The sequence below is a fragment of the Choloepus didactylus genome, chromosome 6 (genome assembly GCF_015220235.1).
Source record: "Choloepus didactylus isolate mChoDid1 chromosome 6, mChoDid1.pri, whole genome shotgun sequence".
In the NCBI taxonomy this organism is placed as follows: domain Eukaryota; kingdom Metazoa; phylum Chordata; class Mammalia; order Pilosa; family Megalonychidae; genus Choloepus; species Choloepus didactylus.
In genome coordinates this window covers 89,889,146-89,903,587 of record NC_051312.1, presented here as the reverse complement: position 1 = coordinate 89,903,587, position 14,442 = coordinate 89,889,146, and the positions used below count along the sequence as shown (strand labels likewise).

Below are 14,442 nucleotides of genomic sequence, written 5' to 3'. Positions count from 1 at the left end.
CCTTCTCTGGCATGATAAAAACTCATAGCAATCATGATCCAAATCTCAATTTTGTTTTTCAGAAGCAGTGTTATCTTTTGGAGTTCCTTAACCTCTCTGAGCTTCAGTTTGCTATCAGTGATAAAATAATACCTGCCTCACATGTTGTTAGGATAAACTGAGACACTGTGGGGGCTTCTGGGAAGATGGTGGAATAGGAGAGGGAATGCAAACTTCTCCATGAAAGGGACTAGAGAAGGGGCAGATGGTGCCCAGAACAGCAGTTCCAGGGTGCGACCAGCTGGAGAGGGAACTCTACAACACATAGTGGGGACTTGGAAGGAGAGGCGGGGAGACTGTGCCTGAAAGGACAGAGTGAGTATGTTCAACCATGACTGAGCTGGAGGCTGGTAGCTGGAGCCAGATGCCAAGCACAGCAGGGAGCAGCTTTCCATTCCCCAGCACCCATTTCAGCACTTGGCTGGGGAGATAACCCTTCACAGCCTGCAGCCAGGAGCTCCTGTGAGGGAACTCAGGATTCAGTGGATGTGGTGTGACCACATTTACTCTTCCTCCATGGAAGCTGGCAGTGTGCATGCACAAGAGGCAGGGAGAGGTGAGAACACTGCATGGAAGCACCAGGAGTCCTTCTCCAATCCCAGAGGCTCACAGAAACATGGCGGACAGGGTCCAGGACACATTTGAGCTAGGAGCTGAGACATGCAGCTGGGCCTGGGCTCACTGCACCCTTATGCAGATGCCCTGCCAAACTGCACAGGGCCCAGCCCCCACCCCCAGGGCTGGCAGTCTACAGTGTACACAGAGAACTGGTGCACTGACTGGATTTCCACCTGATTTGGAACCCACACAGCACATAGGCAAAGTTGGGGGAAAGCTGGCTTAAGAGTAAGAAGTGGCTCAAGAGCGCCATCTGCTGGGAGGACAGGGAAAGTGCTCCCCAGCAAGCTGAAGCTCTGCCAAATTATACATAAATGCTCAAAATAATCCTGCATATCTCAAAATAACCTCATCAAGAGAAGCAAATGCCCCAAAGCCAACAAAATCACAAAGCATATGAAGACCCAAGTAGATATGGAGAAGCCAAATGACCAAATTAAAAATCCAGAAGAGACACAGAATCTGGAGTAATCAATCAAAGAAATACATACAAATCTCCAAAACAACTTCAGTGAGTTGGCTAAAGGCATAAAGGACATCAAGAAGACTCTAGAAGAGCATAAAGAAGAATTTGAAAGAGTAAATTAAAAAGCAGCAAATCTTATGAAATAAAGGGTGCTGTAGATCAAATTTAAAATATACTAGAGACACACAGTAGCAGATTTGAAGAGGTAGAAGAAAGAATAAGTGAATTAGAGGACAAAGCAATGAATGTGAACACACAAAAAAGAACTAATGGTGAAAAAAATTGAAAAATTTGAAATGGATCTCAGAGAAATGATGGACAACATGAAGTGTGTAAATATAAGAATCATTGATGCCCCAGAGGAGGAGAGAAGAGTAAAGGCTTAGGAAGTGTATTTGATGACATAGTTGGGGAGAACTTCCCAATCCTTCTAAATGGCATAAATATGCAAATAAAAGGAGCCCAGTGAACTCCAAACAGAATAAATCCAAATAGACCCACTCCAAGACATATACTAATCAGATTCTCAAATGTTGAAGAGAAGGAGAAAGTCTTGAAAGCAGCAAAAGAGAAGCGATCCACCACATACAAGGGAAAGCACATAAGACTAAGTACTGACTACTCAGAAGACACCATGGAGGTGAAAAGGCAGTGGTATGACATGTTTAGGATTCTAAAAGAGAAAAATTGCCAGCCTTTTATCCAGCAAAACTCTCCTTCAAAATTGAAGGAGAGGTTAAAATTTTCACAGACAAACAAATGCTGAGATAATTTGTTAACAAGAGACCTGTTCTGCAAAAAATAACTAAAGAGAGCTCTACCAGCTGAGAAAAAAAGAAAGGACAGAGAGGTCTGGAGAAGGACACAGAAATAAAGACTATTAGTAAGGGTAACTTAGAGGAAAAAAAGAAAGGGGGAGGAAATAGATATGACAATTAAAAACCAAAGGATAAGAGGGCTGGTTCAAGAACTGCCTTCACAGTAATAACTTTGAATGTAAATGGATTAAGCTCCCCAGTTAAAAGATATAGCCTGGAATAATGGATTGAATTTATGACCCATCGATATGCTATTTACAAGAGACTCATCTTAGACCCTGTGACACAAAGAGACTGAAAGTGAAAGGATGGAAAAATATTCTGTGCAAATTGCAACCAAAAGAAAGCTGGGGTAGCTAGACTAATATCAGACAAAAGAGACTAAAACCAAAGACCTAACTGAACAACTGAAGAGGCTATAGAATGATCAGCAAACTAACCCAAAAGCAAGTAGAAGAAAAGAAATAACAAATATTAAAGCTGAAATAAATGATATAGAGAACAAAAACAAAGATAGAGAGTATAAATAAAACCAAAAGTTGGTTCTTTGAGAAGATCAATAAGATTGACAAAACCCTTAGCTAGACTGACAAAGTCAAAAAGGGAGAAGACTCAAACAAAATCAGAAATGAGAGTGGGGTCATTACTATGAATCCTGAAAAAATTGAAAAAAGCATAAGAGGATACAATGAACAACTGTACATCAACAAATAGATAACCTAGAGGAAATGGACAATTTCCTGGAAACACATGAACAACCTAGACTGACCTGTGAAGAAACAGAAGACCTCAGCAAACCAATCACAAGCAAAGAGATCCAATCAGTCATCAAAAACCTACATATTGCAATGAGAGCATGGCACAGGATATAAAGGACATGAAGAAGAGCATGGCACAGGATATAAAAGACAAAAAGAAGACCCTAGAAGAGCATAAAGAAGAAATTGCAAGAGTAAATAAAAAAATAGAAGATCTTATGGAAATTAAAGAAACTGTATACCAAATTAAAAAGATGCTGGATACTCATAATACAAGACTACAGGAAGTTGAACAACAACTCAGCCTCCTCGAGGACCACAGAACAGAAAATGAAAGAACAAAAGAAAGAATGGGAAAAAAATTGAAAAAATCAAAATGGATCTCAGGGATATGATAGATAAAATGAAATGTCCAAATTTAAGACTCATTGGTGTCCCAGAAGAGGAAGAGAAGGGGAAAGGTCTAGAAAGAGTATTCAAAGAAATTGTTGGGGAAAACTTCCCAAACCTTCTACAGAACATAAATACACAAAGCATAAATGCCCAGCGAATTCCAAATAGAATAAATCCAAATAAACTCACTCCAAGACATATTCTGATCAGACTGTCAAATACTGAAGAAAAGGAGCAAGTTCTGAAAGCAGAAAGAGAAAAGCAATTCACCACATGCAAAGGAAACAACATAAGACTAAGTAGTGACTACTCAGCGGCCACCATGCAGGCGAGAAGGCAGTGGCATGACATATTTAAACTTCTGAGAGAGAAAAATTTCCAACCAAGAATACTTTATCCAGCAAAACTCTCCTTCAAATTTGAGGGAGAGCTTAAATTTTTCACAGACAAACAAATGCTGAGAGATTTTGCTAATAAAAGACCCGCCCTACTTCGGATACTAAAGGGAGCCCTACTGACAGAGAAACAAAGAAAGGAGAGAGAGATATAGAGAATTTTAACAGACATATATAGAACATTACATCCCAGGTCACTGGGACACACATTCTTCTTTAGTGATCACGGATCTTTCTCCAGAATGGACAGTATGATGGGACATAAAAACAAGCCTCAATAAATTAAAAAAAAAAAAAAGAATTTGTTCAAAGCACATTCTCTGACCACGATGGAATACAAATAGAAGTCAATAACCATCAGAAACTTGGAGAATTCACAAACACCTGGAGAAATGAGGGGGAGAAAAAAACATTCCCGTATAATCAAAAGTTGAGGGACTTCATCCCCACTAATCAGTCCTATAAGAAATGCTAAATGGAGTTGAGCAGGCTGAAAGGAAGGGACACTAAACCATTGACTGAAACTACATGAAGAAATAAAGGGTACCACTAAAGATCACATGGTAAATATAAATACCAATACTACTGTATTTTTGATTTATAACTCTACTATTTACTTCCTACAGGATCTAAAATACATAAACTGTAATGATAAATCAGTGGTTTTGGACTCAATGTAAAATATGTAATTTTTGGCAAGAACTACATAAAAGTGGGGGAATGAGGGAGTATAGGAACATAGTTTGTGTGTCATATTGAAGTTAAGTTGGTATCAAAGAAAAACAAGGTTGTTATAGATTTAAGATGTTAAATTTAAGCCCCACGGTAAATGCAAAGAAAGTATCAGACAATACGACCATAGAGATGAAAAGTAGAGTAGGGGTTCTGAGAAGTGGGGGAAGGGGCAATGGGGAGTTAAGAAATGAGAGTAGGGTTTCTGTTTGGGGTGAAGGGAAACTTCTAGAAGTGGATGGTGGGAAAGTGATAGCATTGCAACATTCTAAATGTGATTAATCCCACTAATGGAATGCTGGGTGGGGGGGAATGGGAAGATTTAGGCTACATACATGCTTCCACAATTGAAAACAAAATAAAGTCTAAATAGATGACAATTAAATGCCAAGGATGATCCTGGATGGGATCTGAGGATGGAGGAGAGGAGGCTCAAAGGGACACAGATGGGACACAAGAAAAAAAAAAGGAAATATAGAATGTAAGCTTTGTATCAATGTTGAATTTCTTGAACTTCTTAGCTGCACTTAATGAGATTGCACAAAAGAATGTTCTTGTCCACGGGAAAGATATATGTGAATTAGGTTTGTTCAAAGATATGTGCAGCTTGCTCTCATATGTTCAGAGGACAGAGCAATAGATGATGGATGATAGATAGGGAGGGAGGGAGAGAGGGAGGGAAAGAAAGAAATGGTGGTGTGACAGGATGTTAAAGGTGGTGGATCGGGGTATTAGGGAGGGGGGTCAGGGTATGAGGGAGTTCTAGGTATGGGGTTTGTACTGTTTTTGCAACTCATCCTGTAAGACTGAATTTATTTAAAAATAAAATTTATTAAATTAAAAAAAAAAAAACCTACGCACAAATAAAAGCCCAGGGCCAGATGACTTCACTGGGGAATTTTACAAACTTTCCAAAAAGAATTGACACTCTTCCTGCTCAAACTCTTTCCAAAAATTGAAGAAAAAAAGAACACTTTCTAAATCATTTTATGAAGCTTATATCACCCTAATACCAAAACCAGATAAAGATACTACAAATAAGGAAAACTACAAGCCAATCTCTCTAATGAATATAGATGAAAAAATTCTCAACAAGATACTTGCAAATCAAATACAAAGGCACATTAAAAGAATTATACACCACAACCAAGTTGGGTTCATTCCTGGCATGCAAGGGTGGTTCAACAAAAGAAAATCAATCAGTGTAATATAACACATTAATAAATTGAAAGGGAAAAATCAAATGATCACCTCAATAGATGGTGAAAAAGCATTTGACAAAATTCAGCATCCTTTTTTGGTAAAAACACTTCAAAAGGTAGGAATTGAAGAAAATTTCCTCAATATGATAAAGGGCATAAATGAAAAACCCACAGCAACATAGTATTCAATGGTGAGAGGCTGAAAGCCTTTCCCCTAAGATCAGAAATGAGACAAGGATACCCACCATTACTTTTATTCAACATTGTGCTAGACGTTCTAGCTAGAGCAATCTGGCAAAACAAAGAAATAAAAGGCATCCAAATTGGAAGGGAAGAAATGAAACTGTCATTAGTTGTAGATGATATGATCTTATATTTGGAAAATCCTGAGAAATTGACAACAAAGCTACTTGAGCTAATAAACAAATTCAGCAGAGTGGTAGGATACAAGATTAACGTACATAACTCAGTAATATTCCTATATCCTAGTATGACCTAACTGAAGAGGCAATCAAGAAATTCCATTCACAATAGCAACTAAAAAAATAAAGTACCTAGGAATAAACTTAACCAAGGATGTAAAAGACCTCTACACAGAAAATTATAAACTTTACTAAAAGAAATAGAAGGCGACCTAATGAGATGGAAAGATATTCTGTGTTCATGGATAGGAAGGCTAAATGTCATTAAGATGTCAATTCTACCCAAACTGATCTACAGATTCAACAAAATTCAATCAAAATTTCAACAACCTACTCTGCAGACTTGGAAAAGCTAATTGTCAAATTTATTTGGAAGAGAAATGGGCCTCAAATTGCCAAAAAACATTCTAAAAAAGAAGAACAAAGTGGGAGGACTTACACTTCCTGACTTTAAAGCCTGCTATAAAGCCACAGTGGTCAAAACAGCATGGTACTGGCACAAAGATAGAATTACTGGTCAATGGAATTGAATAGAGAGTTCAGAAATAGACCCTCAGATCCATGGTCAAAAATAGATCATTTTGATAATGCCCCCAAATCCACTGAAACTGGGACAGAACAGTCTCTTCAACAAATGGGGATGGGAGAACTGGATATCCATATCCAAAAGAATGAAAGAGGACCCCTACCTCACACCCTATACAAAAATTAACTCAAAGTGGATCAAAGACCTCAATATAAGACACAGTACCATAAAACTCTTAAAAGATAATATGGGGAAACACCTGAAGACCTAGTAATAGGAGGTAGCTTCTTAGACTTTACACCCAAAACACAAGCAATGAAAGAAAAACAGATAAATTGGTACTCCTCAAAATCAAAAGCTTCTATGATTGTATAAAAATGTAGCTTATGGATGGGAGCTAAGATGACAGCATAGAGAGGAGTGGAAGACTGTTAGTCTCCCCTGGAACAATTCATAAATGACCAAAAAACTAGTAAATAACCTGGAATAACTGCGGGGAGACAAACATGACTGCCCACTCATCATCCACCAACCTGAATTGGGAGGAATGCCCGAGATCGCAGCATAAAATCTGTAGATAAAACTGCGGACCGGCGCTGAGAGCTGAGAGCCCCTCCCTCATGGAAGCCTCGTGATGCTAGAGAGCAGCACTCTCTCAGCCCAGCTCCAACTGGGGTTTTAATGTTAACTGCTCAATACAGACAGCAAATCCTCAACAAGCAGACACAGGCTTTTGGTGACAACTGACCTTGGGAGAGTCAGGGGACATATCTGTCTCAGGATGGGGAGCCCAGAGGATTGGGTGCTATCTCTGGTTGACAGGTGAATCTGGGAGCTTTTCTGTCCCTTTCTCTCTCTGTGGAGAAAGCCTCAGCCGTTTTCAGCCCACAGTGCTTTGCAGTAAAGAAGGCCTCAGCCATTTTAAAATTGCAGCACTTTGATCAGCAGAGTCAGAGAAACAAAGTACTTATTGATATGCAGATGACTTCTCTGGAGGGGGCATAGCTTCCCAAGAGGAAACGGAGGGGCCCAGCTCTACTGCCCACCTTTCCAGAACCAGACCCCAAAGCCTTACACCAGCCAGTGATAGGCTGACAGGTGCACCTGCTGGGCAGAAAAGCACAGGGTGTGTCAATCCTTTAAGAAAAGACATCAGGGAAACTGGATACTGAATATTTCCTCCTTCTGTGACCTGAGCCTGTTCTCGTCTGAGATAACCTGATTGGGGTGGCCTAGGAGATCAGATGCCTAGACAACAGAAAAGTACAACCTACACTAAGAAAAACAAAGTTATGGCCCAGTCAAAGGAACAAATGTACACTTCAACTGAGATACAGGAATTTAAACAACTAATGCTAAGTCAATTCAAAAAGTTTAGAGAAGATTTGGCAAAAGAATTAAAGGCTATAAAGAAAACACTGGGCATACATAAGGCAGAAATCAAAAGTTCAAAAAAACAACTAGCAGAGAGGCAAGATGGCGGCATAGAGAGGAGTGGAAGCTAAGCAGTCCCCCTGGAACAACTACAAAAAACCAGAAAGAACTAGTAAATAATCCAGAATAACTGCGGGGGGACAAACGAGACCATCCACTCATCATACACCAACCTGAATTGGGAGGAATGCCCGAGAACACAGCATAAAATCTGTAAGTAAAACCTGTGGAACCAAGTTGTGAGACCCCCTCCCCCATAGCCCGAGCTGCGTGGTGCCACAGAGAAGCTCTCTCCCAGCAAGCAAATACAGCTCAGCTGAGCTCCAACTGGGGTTTTAAGTAGCGAGTGTGAACTGCTCACTACAGGTACGCAGCCCCCAAAAACAGACAGAGGCTTTGGGTGACGACTGACCTGGGAGAGCCGGAGGGTCGCCTTGACTGGGTCTGAAGGGGACTATCTGTTTCTTTTTCGGCTCAGTGGAGAAAGCCCCAGTCATTTTAAGTTTCCAGGGCTGTGACTTGGGGAAGGGCGGAGACACCACAAGCAGAGAGCAAGACCATTGAAATGCTAATGACCTCCACCTGAGGGGTCTGTCTTCTCTAGGAGGAAAGGGGTGGGGCCCTTTCCATTCAGAACCAGACCCCAGAGTCTGGGGGAACACGGCCATACCTCCTCACACCAGTCAAGGATTATAGGCTAACAGGCATCACCTGCTGAGCAGAAAAGCACAGTGACCGGAGGCATCAAAGGGTGGAGCAATTTTCTAAGACACACCCGCAGGGAAACCAGATACTGAATATTTCTTCCCTCTGTTCTGGTCTGGGAAAACCTGATTTGGATAAACAAGGAAACCATGACTAGACAACAGAAAATTACAACCTACACTAAGAAAAACAAAGTTATGGCCCAGTCAAAGGAACAAACGTACACTTCAACTGAGATACAGGAATTTAAACAACTAATGCTAAATCAATTCAAAAAGTTTAGAGAAGATATTGCAAAAGAGATAGAGGCTGTAAAGGAAGCACTGGACCTGTATACGGCAGAAATCAAAAGTTCAAAAAACCTACTGGTAGAATCTATGGAAATGAAAGGCACAACACAAGAGATGAAAGACACAATGGAAACATACAACAACAGATCTCAAGAGGCAGAAGAAAACACTCAGGAACGGGAGAACAAAACACCTGAAAGCCTACACGCAAAGGAGCAGATGGAGAAAAGAATGAAAAAATATGAGCAACGTCTCCGGGAACTCAAAGATGAAACAAAGTACAATAATGTACGTATCATTGGTGTCCCAGAAGGAGAAGAGAGGGGAAAGGGGGCAGAAGCAATAATAGAGGAAATAATTCGTGAAAATTTCCCATCTCTTAAGAAAGACATAAAATTACAGATCCAAGAAGCGCAGCGTACTCCAAACAGAAGAGATATGAATAGGCCTACGCCAAGACACTTAATAATCAGATTATCAAATGTCAAAGACAAAGAGAGAATCCTGAAAGCAGCAAGAGAAAAGCAATCCATTACATACAAAAGAAGCTTAATAAGACTATGTGCGGATCTCTCAGTAGAAACCATGGAGGCAAGAAGGAAGTGGTGTGATATGTTTAAGATACTGAAAGAGAAAAACCACCAACCAAGAATCCTGTATCCAGCAAAGCTGTCCTTCAAATATGAGGGAGAGCTCAAAATATTTTCTGACAAACAGACAATGAGAGACTTTGTGAACAAGATACCTGCCCTACAGGAAATACTAAAGGGAGCACTACAGGGTGATAGAAGACAGGAGTGTGTGGTTTGGAACACAATTTTGGGAGATGGTAGCACAACAATGTAAGTACACTGAACAAAGGTAACTATGAATACGGTTGAGAGAGGAAGATGGGGAGCACGTGAGACACCACAAGAAAGGAGGAAAGATAATGACTGGGACTGTGTAACTTGGTGAAATCTAGAGTATTCAACAATTGTGATAAAATGTACAAGTATGTTCTTTTACGAGGGAGAACAAGCAAATGTCAACCTTGCAAGGTGTTAAAAATGGGGAGGCATTGGGGGAGGGATGCAATCAGCATAAACTAGAGACTGTAACTAATAGAATCATTGTATTATGCTTCCTTTAATGTAACAAAGGTGATATACTAAGGTAAATGCAGATAAGAGGGGGGGATAGGAGAGGCATGTTAGACACTTGACATTGGTGGTATTGTCTGATTCTTAATGGTGGGTAATGTCCATGATCAACTGTACAAATACTAGAAATCACTTCATGAACCAGAACAAATGTATGACAATACAATTAGAAGTTAATAATAGAGGGGCATATAGGAAAGAACTATATACCTATTACAAACTATATACTACAGTTAGTAGTATTTCAACATTTTTTCATAAACAGTAACAAACGTACTATATCAATACTAGGAGTCAACAATTGAGGGGGGTTGGTTAGGGATAGGGGAGGATTAGAGTTTCCTTTTCTTTTTTTCTTTTTTCATCTTTCACTTTATTTCTTGTCTGGAGTAATGAAAAGTTTCTAAAAATTGAACAAAAATTAAGTGTGATGGATGCACAGCTGTATGAGGGTACCCAGGGGCAAGTGATTGTACACTTTGGATCTTTGGATAATTGTATGGTATCTGAACAATCTCAATAAAAATGAAAAAAAAAAAAAAAAAAAAACAAATAGCAGAATCTATGGAAATAAAAGGCACAAATACAAGAGACACAATGGTAACTTACAACAGCAGATCTCAAGAGGCAGAAGAAAACACTCAGGAACTGGAGGACAAAACCCATGAAAGCCTACACGCAAAGGAGCAGATGGAGAAAAGAATGAAAAAATATGAGCAACATCTCCAGGAACTTAAGGACTACACAAAGTACAAGAATGTAAGTATCATTGGTGTCCCAGAAGGAGAAGAGAAGGGAAGGGGCAGAAGCACTAACAGAGGAAATAATCAATGAAAATTTCCCATCTCTTATGAAAGACATAAAATTACATATCCAAGAAGTGCAGCATACTCCAAACAGAATAGATCTGAATAGGCTTATGACAAGACACTTAATAAACAGATTATCTAATGTCAAAGACAAAGAGAGAATCCTGAAAGCAGCAAGAGAAAAGCAATCCATTACATACAAAGGAAGCTTAATAAGACTATATGTGGATCTCTCAGCAGAAACCATGGAGGCAAGAAGGAAGTGGTGTGATATATTTAAGATACCGAAAGAGAAAAACTGCCAACCAAAAATCCTATATCCAGCAAAGCTGTCCTTCAAATATGAGGGAGAGCTCAAAATATTTTCCAACAAACAGACAATGAGAGACTGTTAACAAGACACCTGCCCTACAGGAAATACTAAAGGGAGCACTACAGAGTAATAGGAGAAGACAGGAGTGCGTGGTTTGGAACACAATTTTGGGAGACGGTAGCACAACAATGTAAGTACACTGAACAAAGGTAACTATGAATACAGTTGAGAGGGGAAGGTTGGGAGCATGTGAGACACCAGAAGAAAGGCGGAAAGATAAACACTGGGACTGTGTAACTTGTGGAAATCTAGAGTGTTCAACAATTGTGATAAAATTAAGGGAGGGACGAAATCAATGTAAACTAGAGACTGTAACTAACAGAACCATTGTATTACGCTTCCTTTATTGTAACAGAGGCGATATACCAAGGTAAATGCAGATAAGAGGGGAGGATAGGGGAGGTGTGTTAGACACTTGACATTGGTGGTGTTGTCTGACTCTTAATCTACTTTGATTTAAAGTTACTTTTCCTTTTTCTACTTCCTGGCTGTCATTTTTTTTCCTCTTTCTTTTGCCTCTCTACGTTCTTTGACTCTCCCTCCTGCCTTGTGGAAGAAATGTAGATGCCCTTATATAGATAGTGGAGAAGGTGGTGAACACATAAATATGTGACCATACAGAGAACCATCGATTGTTTACTTAGGATGGAATGTATGACATGTGAACAAAACCATCTAAAAAAAAAAATGGGTTGATGAAGAAACCTCGAGGGCAATATACTGAGTGAAATAAGCCAGACACATAAGGACAAATATTGCAGGGTCTCACTGATAGGAACTAATTATAATATGTAAACTCATAGACATGAAATACAAGGTACCAAGATATAGGACGAGGTTTAAGAATGGGCAGTGGTTGCTTAGTATGAGCAGAATGTTCAACTAGGATGAACTTAAATGTTTGGAAATGAACAGAGGTGTCGGTAGCAAGATGTGAGAATAACTAACAGCGCCGAATGGTGTGTGAATGAGGTGGAAAGGGGAAGCTCAGAGTCATATATGTCACCAGAAGGAAAGTTGGAGGTCAAAAGATGGGAATGTATAAAACTGAATCCTATGGTGGGCAATGTCCATGATCAACTGTACAACTATTAGAAATCGCTTCCATGAACCAGAACAAATGTATGACAATACAATTAGAAGTTAATAATAGAGGGGCATATAGGGAAGAACTATATACCTATTACAAACTATATACTACAGTTAGTAGCATTTCAATGTTCTTTCATAAACGTACTGTACCAATACTATGAGTCAACAATTGAGGGGGGTTGGTTAGGGATATAGGAAGATTCGAGTTTCCTTTTCTTTTTTTCTTTTTTAATCTCTTGCTTTATTTCTTGTCTGGAGTAATGAAAGGTTTCTAAAAACTGAACAAAAATTAAGTGTGGTGATGGATGCACAACTGTATGAGGGTACCAGGGGCAACTGATTGTAAACTTTGAATCTTTGGATAATTGTAAGTTTTGTGAACAATCTCAATAAAAAATTTTTTAAAAATGTAGCTTACGAGGGGTGACAATGTGATTGGGAAAGCTGGGGGAAGGAAAAAAATAAAGGGCACCCAGTGTTCTTTTTTACTTTAATTGTTCTTTTTCACTTTAATTTTTATTCTTATTATTTTTGTGCGTGTGGTAATGAAAATGTCAAAAATTAATTTTGGTGATGAATGTACAGCTATATAATGGTACTGTAAACAATTGAATGTACGCTTTGTTTTGTATGAATGCATGGTATGTGAATATATCGCAATAAAAATGAATTAAAAAAAATCAAAAGCTGCTGTGCCTCAAAAGACTTTGTCAAAAAGTGAAGAGGCAGCCAAATCAATGGGAGAAAATATTTGGAAGCCATAAATCTGATAAGAGACTGATATCCTGCACATATAAAGAAATACTACAACTCAATGACAATAGTACAAACAGCCCAATTATAAAATTGGCAAAAGATACAAAAAGACATTTTTCTGAAGAGGAATAAAATTGGCAAAAGATACAAAAAGACATTTTTCTGAAGAGGCTAAAAAACACATGAAAAAATGTTCAGCTTCACTAGCTATTAGGGAAATGCAAATCAAGACCACGAGATACCATCTCACACCAATAAGTATGGCTGCCATTAAACAAACAGGAAACTACAAATGCTGGAGAGGATGTGGAGAAATTGGAACTCTTATTCATTGCTGGTGGGAATGTATACTGATATAGCTGCTGTGGAAGACAGTTTGGCAGTTCCTCAGAAAACTAGATATTGAGTTATCCTGCAATATGGCAATTTCACTTCTCGGCATATACCCAGAAGATCTGAAAGCAGTGACATGAACAGACATTTATACGCTGATGTTCATAGTGGCATTGTTCACAACTGCCAAGAGATGGAAACAGTCCAAGTGTCCTTCAGCAGAAGAGTGGATAAGCAAAACGAGATACATACATACAATGGAATACCATGCAGCAGAAAGAAGGAACGAGGTCCTGAAACATATGGCAACATGGATGAATCTTGACAATATAATGCTGAGTGAAATAAGTCAGACACAAAAGGAGAGATATTGTATGTTACCACTCATGTGAACTCCATGAACAATGTAAAATCAGTGTCTTATAATGTAAAATATAGGGGACCTAGAGATAGACAGAAGCTAGTGAAGTGGGAATGACAACCTAATATGTTCAGATATGTTAATGAGGGTGAATTTAAAGGTATGGGAATGGATAGGGGTAATGATTTTTCGTTAATGGGATTATAAGTATCAGAGCTGTATTGAAGGTGAACATGACTGAAAGGGGTTGTTTAAAGGCATGTATCCCACAGATTAGCACTACAAATATAAATAAGTGCTTGCATGAGACACTTCTAAGCTATGACACTAGTACAAAGAGTTAACAATAGATCAGTATATGGGAAAAACTACCTATTGCATACTAGGGACTATAATTAATAGGAATACCTTACTAGTACCACAAAAATACTAGGAATAAATAAATAAGGTTATTAATAAATGATAAGAGCTTTGGGGTGTTTTGGGTCATGAGAATTGTTTAAAATGGAGGGTGATGATGATTGTACAACTAAGTGAAGATAATATGAGACATTGATTGTTTATCTTGGACAGAACATATGCTATGTGAAATTAGGAACCCCTAGTTAGTAAGTGAAGCCCTCAATCTTGAGGCTTGCTCTTGTGAAACTTATGGTTGTGAAGGGAAAGCTAAGCCCACCTATAATTATGCCTAGGAGTCACCTCCAGAGAACCTCTTTTGTTGCTCAAATGTGGACTTTCTCTAAGCCCAACTCTGCAAATAAATTCATCACCCTCC

The 14,442-nt window shown here is 39.0% G+C and overlaps 1 protein-coding gene across 5 annotated transcripts in view; it reads right to left on the bottom strand.

The window, feature by feature from the left end:
- The window catches only part of MOGAT2 (monoacylglycerol O-acyltransferase 2), a 32,958-nt gene that overhangs the window by 2,768 nt on the left and 15,748 nt on the right, over positions 1 to 14,442 (bottom strand). The window lies entirely within an intron of this gene.